Source organism: Chenopodium album, chromosome 4, assembly GCF_948465745.1.
Source record: "Chenopodium album chromosome 4, dcCheAlbu1.1, whole genome shotgun sequence".
Lineage (NCBI taxonomy): Eukaryota > Viridiplantae > Streptophyta > Magnoliopsida > Caryophyllales > Amaranthaceae > Chenopodium > Chenopodium album.
Window position 1 is genome coordinate 64,875,007 of NC_137837.1, and position 24,882 is coordinate 64,899,888.

Genomic DNA, 24,882 nt, shown 5'->3' on the forward strand with positions numbered 1-24,882 from the left:
TCTATTGAGATCTTCTTTATGTATAAATGGGTCTGAATAAAGATGACAATGTTGAAATTGGTGTAGAATTGTTGGTAATGGAGTTTTATAAATTCATAGTTTGTGTGGAAGTATTTTAAGGAAGTATCAATACTGTAGTACTTGTAACGTAACATAATAAATAAATAATAGTGGTAAATTGGTAATTGGTAAATAATATAGTGTAGGAATTTGTAGGAGAAAAAGGGTAATGACGTTTGCTAGAAGTGATTGTGACACTGCTATAAGCCTATAACAAACCTAAAGCTAATAAACTCTATGATGACTTGAGGCACTTTGTCCATGTTGGGTTTCACTACAAAATTTTACCATCTCAGCGTGTCTTGTGTTCAAATGAGTCATATGTGTTTAAAATAAGCCATGAAATTTTAAAAAGGCCCTCTGACATATCTACCTGTCACCAAAATTCTGGACATCTCAATTCTCATGATACTGTATGTGAATATTACGGAGTAATGTATTTTGGTTGGAGGACGTATATATATAAAGGCGTATAGCAAGTTCTCAAAGTACATATTGTAGGAAATAATCCCCTGAGCTTCTCATTATTGGAGAGGGTATAAATACATACTTTACACAGATTACAAACTAATCTTGGGACAAGAAGTGAGAACCTCATAAATACAATGAAGGAGAAGGGGAGTGAACCTAGTAAATATACAAATATATACACAGTCTAATACACCCCCGTAGTCGAAGCGGGAGGCTTGTGAACGCTAAGACTATTTCGAAAGTCATCGAAGAGAAGTTGTGGAAGACCTTTGGTGAAGATGTCCGCAATTTGATATCGAGAGGGAACATGGAGGACATGAACTTGACCAAGAGCAACCTTTTCACGCACAAAGTGGATATCCATCTCAATGTGTTTGGTTCGTTGATGTTGAACCGGGTTGCCGGAGAGATACACGGCACTAACATTGTCACAATACACAACCGTGGCTTTCTTGATGGGTAAATGAAGTTCGAGAAGGAGGTTGCGAAGCCAACAACATTCGGCAACAACATTAGCAACCCCACGGTACTCGGCCTCCGCACTCGACTTAGAGATGGTGGGTTGTCGTTTGGCACACCAAGAAATCAAGTTGTCTCCAAGAAACACGCAATAACCCGATGTTGATCGGCGTGTATCGGGGCAGCCACCCCAGTCCGCATCAGAGTAGGAGGCTAAAGAGGATGCGGGAGAAGCATACAAGTGAAGGCCGAGAGAAGAGGTGCCTTGAAGGTACCGTAGTACACGCCGAATAGCTTGCATATGTTCCTGCCTTGGATCGTGCATATATAAACAAATTTGTTGTACGACATACGAGATATCCGGGCGAGTGAAGGTGAGATATTGGAGAGCTCCGGCCAGACTACGATATAGTGAGGGATCATCGGTGGGGGGGCCGGAAGTAGAGCTCAATTTTGCTTTGGTGTCGACGGGAGTAGCCGAAGGTTTGCATGAAGACATGTTTGCACGAGCGATGATGTCCTTGGCATAGGATTGTTGAGATAAAAACATACCCCCGGAATGTCGAGTGACCGAAATACCAAGAAAGGATTTTAGAGGCCCGAGGTCAGTCATTGCAAACTCTGAACTGAGACTACCCATAATAGAAAGCCGGAGAGCATCGGAGGAGGTAGTGAGGACAATATCATCGACATAGAGAAGAATGTAAGCCAAATCTTTCCCATGTGAGTAGATGAATAGAGAATTGTCTGATTTGTTGTGAGAAAAACCAATAGTAGCCACAAAGGAAGCAAACCGATGATACCAAGCCCGTGGGGCTTTCTTAAGCCCATAAAGGGCCTTCTTGAGAAGACAAACATGACCCGGGTTGTCCTTATCACGAAGACCTGGTGGTTGGTGCATATAAACAGTTTCAGCAATATCACCATTCAAAAAAGCATTTTTGACGTCCATTTGATGGATGGACCAAGACTTGGAGAGAGCAATGCTAAGGACCGTCCGAATAGAAGCCGGTTTAACCACCGGGCTAAATGTCTCATCACAATCGATCCCAACCTGTTGGTTCCTGCCATTAACAACAAGACGGGCTTTGTGCCTCTCAAAAATACCATTAGCATCCTTTTTATGTTTGTAGAGCCACATACAAGGAATAACATTGACATTAGGAGGACGGGGCACTAACTCCCACGTCTTAGTTTTAATTAGAGCATCAAATTCCGTCATCATGGCATTTTTCCAATTCGGGTCGGAGAGAGCGACAATGGGATTGTTTGGTAGAGGAGAAGGGGTGGACTGACAGTGGAGGTCGAAGATAGTTTTGGGTTTGTGAATCCCGTGGGAGCTACGGGTCCGAATGGATAAAGGAGGAGGGGGAGGCCTGCTTGCACGTTGGCCCAAAGAAATGGGACCCTGATCATTAGTGGTGATAGGTGGATCAAGGGGTAAAGACCCAAATTGACTTGGGCTGGAGTTGGGCCGAGGACTGGCGGAGCCCATAGGAGGAGAGTGAGGAGAGTTAACTGGTGGAGTGAGGGGAGGGAAGTGGGCCGCGTTTTGCTGGGCCGTGGGAGTGAGAGAGTGAGGAGAGTTAACTGGTGGAGTATGGGGAGAGATTTGGGCCGCGTTTTGCTGAGCCGTGGGAGTGGAGAGGGGAAATGGCGTCTGGGCCTGAGGTGTGGGCTGATGATATAGCTGATGGAGAACAGCAGGAGGGGGTCCATCATCAAGGAAATCATAGGTAGAAGGGGTTGGAGTGTGAATTTTTGCAAACGGAAATTGGGTTTCATCAAATATCACATGACGGGAAATGATGATTTTTCGACTAGAGATATCATAGCATTTGTAACCACGGTGATTGGGGGGGTAGCCTAAGAACACACAAGGAGTAGATCGGGCTTGGAGCTTGTTAATGGAAGTGGAGGGGAGTAGAGGGTAGCATAGGCATCTAAAAACCCGAAGATGAGAGTAGGAGGGGTCTTTTTGATATAGAATTTGTGTGGGAGAGTCGTAGGCTAGAAGTTTTGTGGGAAGAATATTGTGAAGGTAGGTGGCCATTTGGAGAGCATGATGCCAAAAGGAGGGAGGCATGGATGAATGAGCAAGGAGAGTACGTATCATATTGTTGATAGTACGGATTTTCCTTTCGGCTTTTCCATTTTGAGGGGAAGTGTGAGGACAAGAGAAACGGAACGTCATGCCATTAGAGATACAAAAATTCCGAAAAGGGTCATTGTCATATTCTCCACCATTATCACATTGAAAACATTTGACATTACGTTCAAATTGAGTATTGACATAAGTATTGAGTTGTAAGAAGAGGGAGTGGACTTGTGATTTTCTTGCGATCGGAAAGGTCCATAGAAAATTAGTAAAATCATCCAAAAATAGCACATAATAATGATGTCCCGCACTACTTAATTTAGGAGAAGTCCAAATGTCACTATGTAAAATGTCAAATGGCAAAGAAGTACAAGTAGTGGACGAATAAAAAGGAAGTTTTACATGCTTTCCAAAAACACAAGATGAACAAACAATAGAATTCAAAATCCTATTACATTGAATAAAATTGTTCTTCTTGAGTGTGCTCAAAATAGGGGTCCCGGGATGGCCAAGACGGGCGTGCCATAAGGTGGAGGGGAAGGCAGCAAGGGCGGTGTGATGTGAGGCATGAGTGATGGTGGTGGTAAAAGGATATAGCTCCCCCGAGCTATCACATCTCATACGGATGATCCCCGTCCGAAGGTCCTTCACAGAAAAACCAAATGGATCAAATTCAATAGACACAAAGTTATCACTAGTGAATTTTCGGACAGAAATCAGATTTTTAATGAGATTAGGGGCATGCAAGACATTTTTTAAGGTGAAAGGAGGAAGGGAAGCTTGACCATGACCATGAATTGGAATGCTACTACCATTACCAACAATAATATTATGACGATTGCTCAAATTAAAATAAGACGAGAGAGTACCTTGATTCGAAGTCATGTGAGAAGTTGCTCCGGTATCCATGTACCAATTGTCGTCGGGTTGATGTAAGGAGAGCGTGTGCAAAGCGGATTCGACGTTCGTGGGGACATAACCAACGGAGGAGGGAGCATTGGCAGTGAAAGCTTGGTGTTGTTGTTGTGGTCTTGGCCCAAGAATGCCACTTTGATGAGGCCTCTGCCCAGTAGGAGGACGGGCCTAAGAGTTGGTTGGATATGGGCAAGGGGGAACGACCCAAGGGGGAGGAGCATAAGCAGCCCAAGGAGGAGGGTATTGCCAACTGTGAACATTATTCCACGGAGGAGGAGACGAGAATTGTTGCTGGTGTTGCTGCTGACCGGAGCCGCGACCACCACGACCCTTGCCGTTGCGACCACCACCGCCGCCGCGTCTTTTCCCATGGCCACCGCGACTGCCGCCGCGATTGCCGCCCTGTTTTTGGTGGTGACGATTGTCGTGACTGGAGGAATGGTCATGATTAGAAGAGGAATTTCCGGCAGCAATAAGAGCGAAACTAGAGGCGTGGGCTTCGTTCGATGCTTGAGTAGTCTGTCGTGACTCTTCAAGGGTAAGCATCGAGCGCGCCTTTTGGAAGGAAACAGGAGGGTCAGCTTGTTGAATCAGAGTAGCAACATTATCGTAAGCTTTCGGAAGCCCACGAACAAGAGTAATTACAAGACGAGGATCAGAGACCTTCGCTCCCACATTAGCGAGTTGATCTGCAAGCATCTTGATGTGTTGACAATAGGCAGAAACATTAGGGAAATTTTTTAAATCGACTTGAGCAAATTCGGATTCGAGTTGCACAGCACGGTTGGTTTGATTATCTTGAAAGACATCTTTCAATCTCTCCTACGCATCCGCGGCGGTAGAGTCGGATTTAAGAATTGTATTGAGGAGATCATTAGAAATAGTGCTATATATCCATTGGAGGACAATTGCGTCGAGGCGGCTCCAAAGTTCAGGGTCAGTTTGGGAAAGAGAAGAGGAAGCGTCGGTGTTTTCAGCAGGGGGAAGGATGTGGTGAAGAACTTGATGTGCTCTTGCGTTAATTTTAAAGAGCTCGACCCAGGAGATATATTGAGCACGGTCCATCTGAAGGACAATGGGGATTACACTTTTGATATTGCTAACAGTGAAAGCAGGGTGAAGAACAGAGGATTTTGGAGGTTGCGGTGACTCACTCATGGTGAAACAGAGGCGGCTAGAGAGAGAGAAGAAGAAGGAGGGAAGCAAGAGGGAGAAAGCCTAGCCTGATACCTGCATTTGACTGGGTTTGGAGAAGAGTGCATGCATGCTTCTAGTTTAAAATAGGAAGAACAAAATAAAAGACAACACAATCTATATGCACCTTTATTTGTCCTCATTCTGATCTTGTGATCTTTCTGCAACACCTAGCTGGTAGCCTGGTACATCAGCTGCTTGACATGCATTAAGACTTGCCTGTAGCATAACATCACTTAATTCAGTACATACAGAGAACGACTAATTTTGATTCTTCAGTGGCTCAATATATGTAAGCAAGCTCCAATTTAAGAAAAGAAGAAATTATATCTGAGTTCTTCAGAATGCAAACTGTCGGTCTGCTATTCATGCTCTTAACTTATAATTCAGAGTTCAAAAAATGGCTTTTGGTAGTGTTGAAAATACAAGCTAAGCATGTGGTTGCAATTCTTAACCATTTATATTTAAAGCATATTGGTGAGAGTTGCACATGAGCTCATTTTACCATGTAAAGGTTGTAAACTAAAAGCGCATCTCATATGGCAGAATTTCTGAGAACAAGAAAGATCTATATATTATTGGAAATTTCGTGTAGAACTACCCTAAAGATAGGGTCATATGTGAACAACTACCCATTTTTTTTAATTTGTTTAGAACTACCTGCAAGTTTGTAAATGTTTGGATAGCACTACCCAATAACATTTTCCATCCAATTAAGACGTTACTTTGGCCCAATTTTTCACTTTTGTCAATTACAATGGTCAATTAATGCCAAAATAAGCAAAAATTCGAATTCAATTAAACCCCCAAACCTTAGAAATCAAGATCCCCAAATAATACTAAACTTATGAATCCTAAAATGAATTCCTAATTAAAACCTTAATTAGGTTAATTACAGTAAATAAAAACCTTTAAATACATTGGGGGATTAAATTGAGTGGTAAAAGTGAAAATGTGGGCTCTAATAACGTCTTAATTGGATAGAAAACGTTACTGGGTAGTGCTACCCAAACGTTTTCAAACTTGCAGGTAGTTCTAAACTAATAAAATAAAAATGGGTAGTTGTTCACAAATGACCCTATCTTTAGGGCAGTTCTACACAAAATTTCCATATACTACCTCCGTTACAGGTTATGTGCAACGATTTGACATAAAGCAGAGAATGAAAATGTCTAATCGTTGCACATAACTTGTAACGGAGGTAGTATTTTTGGTTGCTTCAGCAATAATATGAACACTTTGCTTACAATTACACGAGGAAGAAGGATCCTAAACCCCCAAGAAAAATAGTTCAAAAGACATTATCAAAGATATGATTTTAACCACTAAGAACTGCAGATAACATCTTAGTGCACGACAACAAGCTATGGAAGAGGCGATTTGATTTGCACAGTTTAGAACAAAGGAACTGTAGAAAACCATCAATCTCAAAGGCACAAAAACGCATGCTGAATACATCATGTGGACAAAGACAATGTAGCTTAGTAGTAGTTTCAGACACACTGAATGCATAAATGTATACAGAGAAAAGGCACTTCTTACCTAATGCCCACCAACCTACTGTATTCCTTATTTTGGTTAAAATTTCCTGCAGTTGATTCAGGAAGAGTATATGCACCTTCTAATGGCATGGAATGATTACAGTTTTATTTTGAACTTGATAGCTCAGACATTACTGAAGTTTGTGCAACATTTTTTATTTTTTAAGATAAAAGATGCTAATAAGTGGAAGAGAAAAAGCCTGGCATCATTTAAGATACTCAAAACACTCCTCAATAATATTATAAGTTATGGTGGGCGATTTGAGCGCAGGTGTGCCACGTACAAGTGAACTGATATGCTATGAGTAAATGAGATCCAATATTTAAGATACTGTACTATTCAAAAGAAACCAGTAGTGTTAAAAAGAACATACGGTCGATACTGAAGTCCAAAGATATATACTTGTCTGTGACTGTCCTCTGAAAAGAATTTTGGGGCTTAGTGGCTTACAAAGCTTATTTAGCCAAAGAATGTACGGCTTTGTAGAGCCATTTCCTTTCTCTTATCTCTGGAAGCAGAAACTGTAAATAGCAATCAAACAGTTGTATCATATCTCTGATAAGTTCAAGGCCTTCTTGCTAGCTGAAAAATTCTGCCATGAATAGATTATATGCAAACATTGTATAAAGACCTGTCAACCATTTTCTTATATGACTACATAGATTGGAATTATATTCTAAACATAAATTAATCCAAAATTTAAAGTGGTCAAGTCATTTTTACTTCTATGGAACTAAGGGAACATCGAAAGTGTACATTACTTGAGTTTGCTTAGGTTGCACATCCAACTTTGCAGCTGTGAAAAGGTTAGTACTTTGGTGCTCATGCTCAAGCTTATAAACCAAATATTTCAGGACAAAAATTATCAATGTCAAGACATTTTCAAAGCTATCATCTAGTTGCGGCTTTTGTTTGCCTTCATCCAGTTTAATTAGACAAGTGAAAGAAATCAGAATGCCTCTGGAAATTTGGAACAAATTACTACACTAAACAGGTAGTACAACATATTACAAGCATCCAAGCATCACATGGTAATCACAATTAGATTCATATATTTTGCACATTGTAGACACCCATTTGTGTCTCCCCAAAACCAAACCCAGTGATGAGTGCCTTTCACGTCGAATCATAATCGAATGAAACGAAAGTGTGGAAAGGTCTAGTGTAGCGGAAAGTTTTATTTCTTTTCTCTTCTCCCTGATTTTGAAAACTTTATTTTAAGAAAACAGCCAATCCAGTTTGGTTGGTCCATGATATAGGTCCAATAGTGGTGTAGTTGAATGGGGCTTGCAAAGACCTTTCCAACGATATATTATAAGCCCAATTCCGATGAATATTGAGGAAATTGTGGCCAATTTACTAAACTGGGTCCGGTTTGAGCTTTATGTACGGCCCAATGATCTAGGGGAGGGCCTAATATGATTTATCATTCCTAATGCAATTAGGAATGGTTTTAGTCTTCTAGAACATCCTAGAAGGTTCTTTTCATTCCTAATTCAATTAGGACTCTTCAGAGTTTTAATCAAGATCAAATAGCATTTTCGATGGAATTATATTATTTTATCTTCCAGTACGGGAAATTTATCAGATTTTCGAAAACGCGTTGAAAACCAGTTTGGCGTCCAACCCCAGGCCTTGGCGCCTGGAGCCAGGCTTGGCTCCAGACGCTAGCCATTGGCGCCTGGCGCTAGCCACTGGTGCTGGCGCCAACTAGCCAGGGCTGGCGCCAACTAGCCAGGGCTGGCGCCAATGCTGTTTTGCGATCTTCAGACTCTGTTTTGTTAAATTATCTTTTTTGGATGATTTTCTCTATAAATATCGTATAAAAAAACTCCGTTTTCATTCACCAATTATCCTCAATCTTCATCAACTCTCTTCATTCACAAGTTTTCAATTACCATTCATTTAATCCTTTTCATTCGCAACTCATTCATCATCTTCATCTTTCATTCATCAATTCTCAATAATATTAATTCTTTAGAATTCTTTTCTTTCTTCTCTTTCTGGCTTTTTAATACAAAATTCCGCATTCACAAGATCTAGAAACACCTAGCCATATTCGAAGTTGCCTTCGCCCTAGACGTGAAAGGTTTTAATTTCTGAGGGTTTAGTCCCAAATCTCTCTTTCAATTATTTAATTTAATTGTTTTGATTATTATTTTCCTTGAAGTTACTAACGTGTGCATTTTGTTATTAGAAAGAGGTACGAGGCATCCAAGTAAGTACTTTAATTGATTAATTGATATTATGATGTAGATATCATGTTTATATTGTTATTTTGATATTCCTAGTATCATGTCTAGGGTATTTTTAATATTGAATATGGTTGTTATGATGCTTCCTATTTTCTTCCTAATATTTATTCATGTTAGTATCATGTTAGGGTTAAAGGTTTGATTTTTATTGCTTAGTGACATGCTAGGATTTGTTATTAATCTTGTTTGTATCATGCCTAGGATCTTGCTATGCTTTAACATGACTATGATGATTATGATTATGATTGATATAATTATTATTAATGATGTTGATTATTTATTTATGTTGCTTGATATGCATATTATTTTATGTGTTATTGCTTGATCACCTTTTATTGCATGTTAAAGGGAATTGGTACTTGCAATCACGCTTAATAAGATAATTAATAATCTTGTTAGGTTAATTGTGATTATAATTCAAGTGATCGCCAATAATAGATTTGTTTGTGCATTAATATCCAACCAACATAGATAAACAGGTTTAGGGTTAATCCTATTGATTGCATGTTAATCAGAAAGCGCACATGAATACGATCAGAATAAAGTAGAGGCCTATTATTAGGGCAGGTTCAATCTCTTTTAGGTTGGATTTGTACCTTCAACCCCGAACCCTTATTTGGTTCATGACCTTATGGAGTTGACGATCTCTTGGATCGTTAAGGGGTGTAACCTTCACCTCGTGAACGGTTTACAAGTTCCTTAAAAACTTGTTGGCGACTCTTTTGCTCTATCTTATTCCCTTTTGGACGCCACCGTACTTTAGTGTATGATCACAGTGGGGTTCAAGCTAGTGGGATTTTAAAGGCTTGAAATTATTCCCTACAGTTTTTGGCGACTCCACTGGGGAGGATTTCTATTTTAATTCCTGAATTTGTTTCGACAATGATTTAGAATGAGTGGATGAGACTCGAAATGTTCTAAGTATTTCATGTGCGTAATTTTGATTAACATTATTGTCATATGCATAAAAAGGTTCTCATTGGAAAGACCATCCGTAATGAGTAAAAAACATAGGATTTTACACGTAGGAAATTTGAGAAATGTCTTTCACAACTAGGACTGAAATAACACCGCGCGAAACTGGAAGATTTTATCGAGCACAGAAAGCTGCTGAGGCATGTGGGAAGTAGCGTCAGGGGCCAGAGCTTGGCGCCAAACTTTTAGCCGTAGCGCCAGTATTGGCGCCAGGCGCTACAGTTAAAAGTTGGCGCCAGTCTCTGTTTGCTGGCGCCAGTTTCCCCCAATACCGAGCCAGAAATATGCGTTCTAATTTCGACCGGTTTTTCGTATTGTTTGCTCGATCCTGCTTCCTGATTGAATTTTTTCTCATTTTTCTGAAAACCATATGTGTTCTACATATGGACATAACCTTCTGGGAATTCATGCTCTATTTACCCGATTGAACGCTCCTGGAAACAAAGGGTACATCTGAGATGTTGAATTCACCAAACCATGGAAGTGAGTTTTTTCTAAAACTCGCGGTGTCCCATCCACACGCGCTAACCCTTCACGGTTAGGCTTCTGCGCGGTGCATCCGGAAAATTAACCATGGACCCTCTATTGACTAAACCATATCCCGAACTTTAGAGAACTAGAGCCATGGTTAGGTTGCGAACTCATTGCATCATATTGTGCCTACTTGACTAATTGTGCATTATTTGTTGTGCATATATATTCTATGTTTCTCTTTACCTTTTGTTGATTTGTGTTGAGACTAAAATTTATGACTTAAAGAACTTTGCCTAATTAATTAATTAATTAATTAATTTGAGTCAATAAAGTTTTTTTTTAATCGAAATTGACCTAGTACGACTTTAGGCATACCCCAGTTGACTAATAATACCGAAAACAGTCCCAGACTGAAGCTCCAATATTGGCGCCAAAGTCTGAGCTGTAGCGCCACATTGTAGTGTGTAGCGCCAGACATTTACTTAATTGTCTGGCGCCAATCACCATATTGTGACGCCAGTCCTGTCGCTTGGCTGACAGTTCGGATTATTTGTCGAGTCATCAACTAATGTCTATTTAATCAATTTTCTGTTTAATTCGGTTAATTTTCGTTGTCAATAACACCTTGTCAAGTCATTAATCGAGTCTTGGTCACATAGTCTAGCCACATGGTCATGACACGAGTCTTAACATGTCACCTACACTCACTAGTCTTAGCACACACTTTGAGTACACATCACCATGACTATGTCGTAGGTCCATGCATGAGTCGGTCTTTCCGTCATTTGAGTTGGGGGGTACATTCTATTCCTAATTCTTCATATCCCTCCATCTAAATCTTTCTTCACATTCTTCCATCTTTCTTCACCTCCTCCATCCATTGCATGTTGAATAAAGTTTGAGTCAAATAATTAATAATGAATATCCCCAAATTCCTTTCCCACAGTACTTGGTCGAGGAGAGAAGGGCGATTAATCAAGGACAACCTCTTTATTCAAGTTTCCCTTTTTGATAAACCGATTCGTCAAAAGAGGAAGGCTAAGAAGATAATGACGACTCAAGAAGAAGTCAATGATCTTAGGAACCAATTGGTTACCATGACTGAAACACTGAAGCTCCTCACACTTAAGGTCAATGATCCCGTGAAGCAACAAAAGATGGATCTCATGCAAGAGAGTCTAAGCAAGCTATCTAGTGACTATAAATTTCAGGGCATGAGTTCACAAGGGGTCTCGCTGGACAAGGAACTTCTTCCGCATAATTTCAACGCCACTGACATCCCTAAATTCAAGGCAACAAATAACCCTTACTTCCATCTAAGAGCTTTTGAAACTATAATGAGCATTAAGGGTATCGATAAGAAGGTTTTCCCCTCTATGTTCCCACTATCTCTTGAAACCGTTTGCCAACAATGGTTCTTCTCCCTTGACAAGGAGAAAACCTCTACCTGGGAATCGATAGTGAACGCTTTCGTTGATAGGTACAAGTGCAATATCCAAGTTGAAACCGATCATAGACAACTTGAGATGCTAAGACAAAAAGAGAATGAAGGCTTTACTTCTTTCTTTAATAAATGGAGGGAAACTTCCGCCAAGATGATTGAGGTCCCCACCGAAAAGGAGTCTGTGAGGATGTTTATCAAGAATCTCCAAGAAAAGTATTCAAAGCACTTAAAATATCAACACAACTTGAATACCTTCAAAGCCGTTTATGACATCGGAATTGAAATCGAAGACGACCTCGCAAAGCAAAAAGCTACTAACAATAGTAACCACGGTGGCTGGAAAGGAAAGAAGAACGGCAATCCTTCTTCTTTCGAAAACGCCCACTTTAGCAATAATGTTAGTACCTTTGACCATAATGATGTTTTAGCCATGGACAATCAAGGATCTAAAAGGAAACCCAGGCGAGAGTTCACACCCATTGGAATGACCTACGATGCTTGTAGGGAATAATTTCAAGCCTTTAAAATCCCACTAGCTTGAACCCCACTGTGATCATACACTAAAGTACGGTGGCGTCCAAAAGGGAAGAAGATAGAGCAAAAGAGTCGCCAACAAGTTTTTAAGGAACTTGTAAACCGTTCACGAGGTGAAGGTTACACCCCTTAACGATCCAAGAGATCGTCAACTCCATAAGGTCATGAACCAAATAAGGGTTCGGGGATGATGGTACAAATCCAACCTAAAAGAGATTGAACCTGCCCTAATAATAGGCCTCTACTTTATTCTGCTCGTATTCATGTGCGCTTTCTGATTAACATGCAATCAATAGATTTAACCCTAAACCTGTTTAATCTATGTTGGTTGAATATTAATGCACAAACAAACTATTATTGGTGATCACTTGAATTATAATCACAATTAACCCTAACAAGATTATTAATTATCTTATTAAGCGTGATTGCAAATACCAATTCCCTTTAACCTGCAATAAAAGGTGATCAAGCAATAACAATAAATATAATATGTATCAAGCAACATAATAATAATCATAAACATTAGAAAGACATAGGAAGCATCATACATGATCATACTTGATATTAAAAACACCCTAGACATGATACTAGAAATCATAAATAATAATCTAAGCATGATATCTACATCATAAATCAATTAATCAATTAAAGTACTTACTTGGATGCCTCGTACCTCTTTCTAATAACAAAATACACACGTTAGTAACTTCAAGGAAAATAATAATCAAAACAATTAAATTAAATAATTGAAATAGAGATTTGGGACCAAACCCTCAGAAATTAAACCTTTCACGTCTAGGGAGAAGGCAACTTCGAATATGGCTAGGTGTATCAAGATCTTGTGAATGCGGAATTTTGTATTAAAAAGCAAAGTTTAGAAATAATGCTAAAAGATCAATGGTTCATAAAGTAATTGTTGACGATTGATGATTGTAGATGATGAATGAAAACGGAATTTATTAAAACTTCAGAATAAAAGAATTGGTGAATGATAGATGTAGATGATTGAATGGTGAATGAATATTGATAATCCCTCCATCAAAACGGAGTTTTTGATACGATATTTATAGAGAAAAACATCCAAAAAAGATAATTTATCAAAACAGAGTCTGAAGACCGCAAAACCACCTTGGCGCCAGACCTGGCTCATTGGCGCCAGGACTAGTGGCTAGCGCCAAGCGCCAATGGCTGGCGTCTGGCGCCAATCCTGGTTCCAGGCGCCAAGGCCTGGGGTTGGACGCCAAACCGGATTTTAACGCGTTTTCGAAATTCTGATAATTTTACCGTACTGGAAGATAAAATAATATAATTTCAGTCGAAAATGCTATTTGATCTAATTAAAACTCTGAAGAGTCCTAACTGAATTAAGAATGATAAGACCTTCTAGAATGTTCTAGAATACCAAAACCATTCCTAATTACATTAGGAATGATAAATCATATTAGACCCTCCCCTAGATCATTGGGCCGTACTTAAAACTCAAACCGGGCCCAATTTAGTAAATTGGCCATAATTTCCTCAATATTCATCGGAATTGGGCTTATAATATATCGTTGGAAAGGTCTTTGCAAACCCCATCCAACTACACCACTATTGGACCCATATCATGGACCAACCAAACTGGATTGGCTGTTTTCTTAAAATAAAGTTTTCAAAAACAGAGAGAAGAGAAAAGAAATAAAACTTTCGGCAACACTAGACCTTTCCACACTTTCGTTTCATTCGATTATGATTTGACGTGAAAGGTACTCATCACTGGGTTTGGTTTTGGGGAGACACAAATGGGTGTCTACAGAAGCCCCCACTTTGACTGAGTTTGGAGAAACGCAAGTTTCGAAAACGAAAGTCAAAGTATCGATAGGGACGGAGAATGATTCAGAACGTTCTGCGATCCTAAATCAATCTTATAACGCCGATACCTGCAAAACTAGCGTTAGTTAAACAGATAAAAGAGTTACGAAACGCGTATCTTGCACCGTCGAGCACACGTCTCTGAAAGTAACCGATTGCTGCTGCTGTTGTTTGTTTGATGACTTTCTACAAGCTAGAGAATGCTATCCCGCCTGAAAACCGCTACGCCTTGTAACTGCTTCCAATTAGAAGATTGCTTCGCCCGAAACTACCTTCTCCGTTGTGATAATATTCCACGTCCAAGGGAATATCATCGAAAATTATTTCTCTTGAAATAATTCTCATCTGCATTATGATCATCTTCCATGCCTCAGGAATTATGATCGAAGACAATTTCGCCCTGGAATTACCTTCAGTTGTTTGTGACAACTTTCCACAATCTATGGAACGCCATCTTGCTGTTTGTTTTGACAATCTTCCGCAATCTAGGGAACGCCGTCGATCAATGTTGCTACATCTTGAGCCTTTTCTTGAATCATAGTGACAACCTTTCCAATCATAGCAAAAGTCGTCGAAGACTGCTCATCTCGTGCTGTCTTCTCAAATCTTGGGTGACAACCTCCACAATCTTAGCGAATGCCGTCGAAGATCGCCCATCTCGTGCTATCTTCTCAAATCTTTGGTGACAACCTCCACAATCTTAGCGAACGCTGTCGAAGACCGCCCATCTCGTGCTATCTTCTCAAATCTTTGGTGACAACCTCCACAATCTTAGCGAACGCTGTCGAAAATAACTTTACTTGAAGTCATCCTCAGTTGTTGCGATAATATTCCAAAGAAAATTACCGAAGACCAACACTTGTCGATCTTTAAAGCTCGCTCGAACTTTGCTTCCGCTATGCCTGTACGTCGGCGCTCTTTTGCTTTGAACCTGTATGTCGGTGCCTTTTCTGCTTTTGAGCCAATGCCTAGGCGCTTTAAGCTAAGTGAGACGATCTTTCATCAGGTCGATCACTTATTGCAATGGTAATCCAACTGACTACTTAATCATGTCAAATTGCTTATAGGGGCTAACTGGCGTACCAAGGAACCCGAAATTGCTGTATGAAGTCGAAATCACCTTTCTGAGAGGCTTCGAGCTCTGTCGTTGCTGAAATATTTCTGGAGCCAAGAATTGACTCTGTCGCCGAATGCTGTGATAGGGTCTTCCCTGTTCTGCTGCACCTGTGTTTATTTTTTACTATAGAACTTTGCCAATCTTTAATTATCTTAGGGTTGACCTAAGGCTTAATGTTGCTTGACTCATCGACTTGACACAACTCAAGGTATAAACTTGACTCGATGTGATTGACTGACTCGAGGTTGACTCAACTCGAAGTGAAATGACACATGTGTTAGACTCAAATCAAAGTGATATGACACGACATGACTCAATGTGTACATGACTCGTGTGTGCATTGTAATGTGATCGTGCGACTCGAAAAATGCAAAAGCAAAAATTTTCCGTCAATTTTGTGGAGGGTACCGACTTTCTCCCGAAAAAGAAAGACGCGAAGAAAGAATCGAAGTTTTCGAATGCATGTTGAATGAGCTTAGTCAAATGTTGTTTGATACTATCTCTCAAGGTTCAAGGATTAATCCATCCTAGGCTATCTCAACTGTTGACTCCATGATGAAAGTATTTGGGTAACTTAGGCACGGAGGCTAAGCACTTCGTACTTTGTGATGCAATGATGATTACGATTGATGAGCGATTTTGATATGATAAGGCATGCTTCAGGGTTGTATTAAGATTTCATGACAAAGGGTTCCTAAGGGAAGTATATTTGGTCATGTATCTGTGCAGTGCGTGATAGTGACACTAAAGTTAGGCCACAAGAGCTAAGTGTGTGGAAAAATATATTATTGAAAAGAGTCAAATGGTGGTGACTCTTAGGATAGGTAAGCTAATGATGTAGGGATCAAGCCCCCAAGTCTAGCTCTAAATGAATAGGGATGAGCATTGGAGATCCCTTAATATGATCATGGTGCAAGTGTGTGAATGTGAATATGAATGCATGTTTATTACGGCCGCACCTCGATGTGAGGTTGCCTACATATCCGTTAGGAATCAGGCCGAACGTAGCTCTAGCCGAACCTCGCACAAGTGTGTATACCTCAAAAAGGTCTTTTAAGGGTTGTAACGTGGTTAGGCTAAAGGTTTAAAGAAGAAGGGGATAAAGGCTTAAGACCCTAGATAAGCCCCCAGGGTGTGCAACTTTGCTTTTGAATCTTTGTATTTTCATGCTTGAATTTCTATTCTTTTTTAGCTCTTTTTGCTTTAGCATTTATTTTACTTTTGCAAGTGTGGGAAATCCCGATCATGCGGTCTATCACTCACTTGGCATTCATGTTTCTCAGGCACGGTGCCGAGCACTCGATAAGAGACGCAATCTGAGACGTATTCTTATCGAAGATATTTTCACATCAAAGACATTGGAACACTTGCCCTTTTGTACACTTATTTTCGTTTTTTATTATTGCTTATTTTTGCTATTTTGATCATCTGAAATCACTCAAGCTTTGTTCTTTGAAAATTGCATAAGTTGCACACCATCCCATCCCAAGATTAGATAGATGTAGGTTGAAAAAAGAAAGGTCTATCATTAGACAAGGCTCAAAGTGGTTTATGAAGAAAGGATTGTAAATTTGAAAGGTGAAAGGAGATATGATGTTGCTACAAGGGGTGCCTCAAATCATTAGTATACTTTGTGTTTAGCTCGACATGGATTTTTTTTTTTTTTTTTGGCAATGTAATGTGATGATCATGTGCAAGGACATAGATGCTCATTTTATTAAAGGAAAAAGAAAAGAAAAACTACAAAATAATCTAAAGGAAAAGAAAAGGTGCCTATGCTAGACTTATTGGGGAAAGGAAAAAAAAAAGAAAAAGAAATAGAAAAAGAGGTCATGAAATCTTTTCGTTGGAGCTCGCCTCTTGTCTTGTGTTGTTTCCTTTATCATCACTCGCTCTTCTTGTTAACTGGAGGCATGGGAAGCTTGTTATTATCAATCAAATGTTGGATAGCCTCCTTTAGCTTCCAACAGCTCTCAGTAGTATGACCCCTACCTTGATGATACCTGCAGTGTTCGTCTGGATTCCAACTAGGCAATCTCTTTTCAGGTGCGGGATCTTGAATAGGTCCAATGGGAGTAATGAGTCCTTTGACATGGAGTCGATCGAAGGCAGTATCGTAGCTCATCCCAATGGGGGTGAAGTCTTTCCTTAGTTGCTTCTTAGATCGTTGGTTATCTATGGCTAAAACTTCACTGAGATCAAAGGTACTAACATTGTTACTAGAGTAGGCGTCTTCAGAAGAAGAAGGATTGTCGCTCTTCTTTCCTTTCCAGCCACCATGGTTGCTATTATTAGTAGCTTTTTGCTTTGCAAGGTCATCTTCGATCTCGATACCTATGTCATAGACGGCCTTGAAAGTATTCAAGTTGTGTTGATATTTTAGGTGCTTTGAATACTTTTCTTGGAGATTCTTGATAAACATCCTCACAGATTCCTTTTCGGTAGGGACTTCAATCATCTTAGCGGAAGTTTCCCTCCATTTATTAAAGAAAGAAGTAAAGCCTTCATTCTCATTTTGTCTTAGCATCTCAAGTTGTCTATGATCGGTTTCAACTTGAATATTGCACTTGTACCTATCAACGAAAGCGTTTACTATCGGTTCCCAGGTAGAGGTTTTCTCCTTGTCAAGGGAGAAGAACCATTGTTGGCAAACGGTTTCGAGAGATAGTGGGAACAGAGAGGGGAACACCTTCTTATCGATACCCTTAATGGTCATTATAGTTTCGAAAGCTCTTAGATGGAAATAAGGATTATCTGTTGCCTTGAATTTTGGGATGTCATTGGCATTGAACTTCTGCGGAAGAAGATCTTTGTCCACCAAGACCCCTTGTGATGTAAGCTCTTGAAACTTGTAATCGCTAGACAACTTGCTTAGGCTCTCTTGCATGAGGTCCATCTGTTGTTGCTTCACGGGATCATCAACCTTGAGGGTGAGGAGCTTCAGTGTTTCAGTCATGGTAACCAATCGGTTCCTAAGCTCATTGACTTCTTCTTGAGTTGCCATTATCTTCTTAGCCTTTCTCTTTTGACGAATCGGTTTATCAAAAAGTAAGACTTGAACAAAGGTGTTGTCCTTGATTAATCGCCCTTCTCTCCTCGACCAAGTACTGTGGGAAAGGAATTTGGGGATACTTATTGTTATTTATTTGACTCAAACTTTATTCAACATGCAATGGATGGAGGAGGTGAAGAAAGATGGAAGAATGTGAAGAAAGATTTATATGGAGGGATATGAAGAATTAGGAATAGAATGTACCCCCCAACTCAAATGACGGAAAGACCGACTCATGCATGGACCTACGACATGGTCATGGTGATGTGTACTCAAAGTGTGTGCTAAGACTAGTGAGTGTAGATGGTGCGTTATGACTCGTGTCATGACCATGTGGCTAGACTATGTGGCCAAGACTCGATTAATGACTCGAAAAGGTATTATTGACAGCGAAAATTAACCGAATTAATTAGCAAACTGGTTAATTAGACCCTAGGTGATGACTCGACAAATAATCTGAACTGTCGGCCAAGCGACCGGACTGGCGTCACAATATGGTGGTTGGCGCCAAACTTTTTAGTAAATGTCTGGCGCTACACACCATACAGTGGCGCTACAGCTCAGATTATGGCACCAATATTGGAGCTTTGGTCCGGAACTGTTTTCGGTATTATTAGCCAACTGGGGTATGCCTAAAGTCGTACTAGGTCAATTCCGATTAAAGAAAATAGACTTTATTGACTCAAATTAATTAATTAAATAGGCAAAGTTCTTTAAGTCACTAACTTTAGTCTCAACACAAATCAACAAACGGTTAAGAGGAACATAGAATATATATGCACAACAAATAATGCACAATTAGTCAAGTAGGCACAATATGATGCAATGAGTTCGCAACCTAACCATGGCTCTAGTTCTCTAAAGTTCAGGATATGGTTTAGTCAAATAGGGTCCATGGTTAATTGTCCAGATGCACCGCGTAGAAGCCTAACCGTGAAGGGTTAACGCGCGTGGATAGAACACCGCGAGTTTTTAGAAAAAAAAACTCGCTTCCATGGTTTGGTGAATTCAACCTCTCAGATGTACCCTTTGTTGCCAGGAGCGTTCAATCAGGTAGATAGAGCATGAATTCCCAGAGGGTTATGTCCATATGTAGAACACATATGGGTTTCAGAAAAATGAGAAAAAATTCAATCAGGAAGTAGGATCGAGCAAACAATACGAAAAACCGGTCAAAATTAGAACGCATATTTCTGGCTCGGTATTGGGGGAAATTGGCGCCAGCAAACAGAGACTGGCGCCAACTTTTAACTGTAGCGTCTGGCGCCAATATTAGCATCTGGCGCTACGGCTAAAAGTATGGCGCCAAGCTCTGGCCCCTGACGCTACTTCCCACATGCCTCAACAGCTTTCTGTGCTCAATAAAATCATCCAGTTTCGCGCGGTGTTATTTCAGTCCTAGTTGTGAAAGACATTTCTCAAATTTCCTACGTGTAAAATCTTATGTTTTTGACTCATTACGGATGGTCTTTCCAATGAGAACCTTTTTATGCATAAGACACAATGTTAATCAAAATTACGCACATGAAATACTTAGAACTTTTCGAGTCTCATCCACTCATTCTAAATCATTGCCGAAACAAATTCAGGAATTAAAATAGAAATCCTCCCCAGCGGAGTCGCCAAAAACTGTAGGGAATAATTTCAAGCCTTTAAAATCCCACTAGCTTGAACCCCACTGTGATCATACACTAAAGTACGGTGGCGTCCAAAAGGGAAGAAGATAGAGCAAAAGAGTCGCCAACAAGTTTTTAAGGAACTTGTAAACCGTTCACGAGGTGAAGGTTACACCCCTTAACGATCCAAGAGATCGTCAACTCCATAAGGTCATGAACCAAATAAGGGTTCGGGGATGATGGTACAAATCCAACCTAAAAGAGATTGAACCTGCCCTAATAATAGGCCTCTACTTTATTCTGCTCGTATTCATGTGCGCTTTCTGATTAACATGCAATAAATAGATTTAACCCTAAACCTGTTTAATCTATGTTGGTTGAATATTAATGCACAAACAAACTATTATTGGTGATCACTTGAATTATAATCACAATTAACCCTAACAAGATTATTAATTATCTTATTAAGCGTGATTGCAAATACCAATTCCCTTTAACCTGCAATAAAAGGTGATAAAGCAATAACAATAAATATAATATGTATCAAGCAACATAATAATAATCATAAAAATTATAAAGAACATAGGAAGCATCATACATGATCATACTTGATATTAAAAACACCCTAGACATGATACTAGAAATCATAAATAATAATCTAAGCATGATATCTACATCATAAATCAATTAATCAATTAAAGTACTTACTTGGATGCCTCGTACCTCTTTCTAATAACAAAATACACACGTTAGTAACTTCAAGGAAAATAATAATCAAAACAATTAAATTAAATAATTGAAATAGAGATTTGGGACCAAACCCTCAGAAATTAAACCTTTCACGTCTAGGGAGAAGGCAACTTCGAATATGGCTAGGTGTATCAAGATCTTGTGAATGCGGAATTTTGTATTAAAAAGCAAAGTTTAGAAATAATGCTAAAAGATCAATGATTCATAAAGTAATTGTTGACGATTGATGATTGTAGATGATGAATGAAAACGGAATTTATTAAAACTTCAGAATAAAAGAATTGGTGAATGATAGATATAGATGATTGAATGGTGAATGAATATTGATAATCCCTCCATCAAAACGGAGTTTTTGATACGATATTTATAGAGAAAAACATCCAAAAAAGATAATTTATCAAAACAGAGTCTGAAGACCGCAAAACCACCTTGGCGCCAGGACCAGTGGCTAGCGCCAGACGCCAATGGTTGGCGTCTGGCGCCAATCCTGGTTTTAGGCGCCAAGGCCTGGGGTTGGACGCCAAACCGGATTTTAACGCGTTTTCGAAATTCTGATAATTTTACCGTACTGGAAGATAAAATAATATAATTTCAATCGAAAATGCTATTTGATCTAATTAAAACTCTAAAGAGTCCTAACTGAATTAAGAATGATAAGACCTTCTAGAATGTTCTAGAAGACCAAAACCATTCCTAATTACATTAGGAATGATAAATCATATTAGACCCTCCCCTAGATCATTGGGCCGTACTTAAAACTCAAACCGGGCCCAATTTAGTAAATTGGCCATAATTTCCTCAATATTCATCGGAATTGGGCTTATAATATATCGTTGGAAAGGTCTTTGCAAACCCCATCCAACTACACCACTATTGGACCCATATCATGGACCAACCAAACTGTATTGGCTGTTTTCTTAAAATAAAGTTTTCAAAAACAGAGAGAAGAGAAAAGAAATAAAACTTTCGGCAACACTAGACCTTTCCACACTTTCGTTTCATTCGATTATGATTCGACGTGAAAGGTACTCATCACTGGGTTTGGTTTTGGGGAGACACAAATGGGTGTCTACAATGCTGCTTTCGATCGTCTCTATGACCGAGGATTAATCAAACCTATTGGCCCTACCGAGGATCCAACACCAGAAAATCGATCTTCGAGATGAAATCCAAACTCCTATTGCAAGTACCATCGAGGGCGCGGTCATACTACTGATGAATGCTACAGGTTTCAAAACCTCATTCAAGACCTCATAGAGGCAAATAAGATCCCATCGCCTCTAGCTAGCGAGAAGACTGGATGATGTCGGAGCAAACAACACAAGACAAGAGGCGAGCTTCAATGACAAGATTTCATGACCTCTTTTTCTATTTCTTTTTCATTTTTTCTGTTCCCCAATAAGTCTAGCATAGGCACCTTTTCTTTTCCTTTAGATTATTTTTGTAGTTTTTCTTTTCTTTTCCCTTTTTAATAAAATGAGCATTTATTTCCTTATATATGATCATTTCATTATATTGCATCAAACGTAATAAAAAAAAATAAAAAAAAGGAAAAAAAATCCATGTCGAATTAAGCACAAGGTATACCAATGATTTAAGGCAACCCTTGTAGCCACATCATATATCCTTTCGCCTTTCTAATTTACAAATCCTTTCTTCATAAACCACTTTGAGCCTCGTCTAACGATAGACCTTTCTTTTTTCAACCTACATCTATCTAACCTTGGGATGGGATGGTGTGCAACTTATGCAATTTTTAAAGAACAAAGCTTGAGTGATTTCAGAAAATCAAAATAGCAAAAATAATAATAATAATAATAATAATAATAATAATAATAATAATAATAATAATAATAATAATAATAATAATAATAAATAAAAGTGTACAAAAGGGCAAGTGTTCCAATGTCTTTGATATGAAAATATCTTTGATATGAGCATGTCTCAGATCGCGTCTCTTATCGAGTGCTCGGTACCGTGCCTGAGAAACATGAATGCCAAGTGAGTGATAGACCGCATGATCGAGATTGCCCACGCTTACAAAAATAAAATAAATGCTAAAGAAAAAGATAAAAAAAGAGCTAAAAAAAAAGAGTAGAAAACCTCAAGCATGAAAATACAAATATTCAAAAGCAAGGTTGCACACCTTGGGGGCTTATCTAGGGTCTTGAGCCTTTATCCCCTTCTTCTTTAAACCTTTATCCTAACCACGTTACAACCCTTAAAAAGACTTTTTTTTTTAGGTATACACACTTGTGCGAGGTTCGGCTAGAGCTACGTTCGGCTTGATTCCTAACGGATACGTAGGCAACCTCACATCGAGGTGCGACCGTAATAAACATGCATTCATATTCACATTCACACACTTACACCATGATCATATCAAGGGATCTCCAATGTTCATCCCTATTCACTTAGAGATAGACTTGGGGGCTTGATCCCTACATCATTAGCTTACCTAGCCTAAGAGTCACCACCATTTGACTCTTTTCAATAATATTTTTTTCCACACACTTAGCTCTTCCGGCCTAACTTTAGTGTCACTATCACACACATCACGCATACATGACCAAATATATTTCCCTTAGGAACCCTTTGTCATGAAATCTTAACGCTGAAGCATGCTTCGTCAAAATCACTCATAATTGTCATTGCATCACGAAGTATGAAGTGCTTAGCCTCCGTGCCTAAGTTACCCAAATGCTTTCATCATTGAGTCAACCATTGAGATAGCCTAGGATGGATTAATCCTTGCACCTTGAGAGATAGTATCAAACAACATTTGACTAAGCTCATTCAACATGCATTCGAAAACTTCGATTTTTTTTTCGCGTCTTTCTTTTTCGGGAGAAAGTCGGTACCCTCCACAAAAATGACGGAAAATTTTTTCTTTTCTGCATTTTCGAGTCGCACAATCACATTTCAATGCACACACAAGTCATGTACACACTGAGTCATGTTGTGTCATATCACTTTGATTTGAGTCTAATACATGTGTCAAACACTTTGAGTCGAGTCAACCTCGAGTCAATCATATCGAGTCAAGTTTATACCTTGAGTCTTGTTAAGTCGATGAGTCAAGCAACATTAAGCCTTAGGTCAACCCTAAGATAATTAAAAAGATTGGCAAAGTTCTATAGTAAAAAATAAATACATGTGCAGCATAATAAGGAAGACCCTACTCCAATTCTTGGCGCCAGATATATCTCAGCAACGACAGAGCTCGAAGCCTCCCAAAAAGGTGATTTCGACCTCATGCAGCAATTTCGGGTTCCTTGGTACGCCAGTTAGCCCCTATAAGCAATTTGACATGATTAGTAGTCGGCTCGATTAAAATCGTAGTAAGTGATTGACCTGACGAAAGATCGTCTCACTTAGCTTAAGCGCCTAAGTATTGGCTCATTACAAGCACCAAAGCATCGATTCAAAAGCAAGCACTTAAACGACAATGTTTCCAAATATGGATTGTCGCGCATTCTTATTAAACGACAAAGTTTTCCAAAAATTGGATTGTCATCCCCAACTGACAATATTTCCAAATATGGATTGTCGTGCATCTTCTTCAACGACAATTTTTCCAAGATTGGATTGTCATCTCTGGCAAATTTTCCAAGCGTGGATTGTCGTGTTCCTTCTCTGTTTGGCAAGTTTTTCCAAGTTCGGATTGTCATACATTCATAGATCGCTGGCAAGTTTTCCGAAATTGGATTGTCATACACCCAGTTCCCTATGGCAAAATTTCCCAAAGGATTGTCGTAGGTCTCTACTCATCATAAATTTCGGAAAAAGTTCCTCAACGTGGATTGTCTTCAGCAAGTGGCAAATTTTCCCGAAGTGGATTGTCGATCGACTCTTTTTTTGCAAATGTTCCAAGACGCGGATTGTCAATAGTGGCAATATTTTCCCAAAAGGATTGTCGCACAGCGTTGGAAAATTTCCAAGGTGGATTGCTTTCAAGAGTTATATTCCAAGATGTGGATTGTCGATCGTAGCAAAGTTCTTATGAAAGATTGTTACGAAGCATTGGAAACTTTTCCAAAAATTGGATTTTGGCAAATTTTCTGAGATACGGATT

The 24,882-nt window shown here is 39.4% G+C and overlaps 1 pseudogene; it reads right to left on the minus strand.

The window, feature by feature from the left end:
- Positions 1 to 5,326: 5,326 nt before the first annotated feature.
- The window catches only part of LOC145628024 (putative receptor-like protein kinase At5g59700), a 30,280-nt pseudogene continuing 10,724 nt past the window's right edge, over positions 5,327 to 24,882 (minus strand).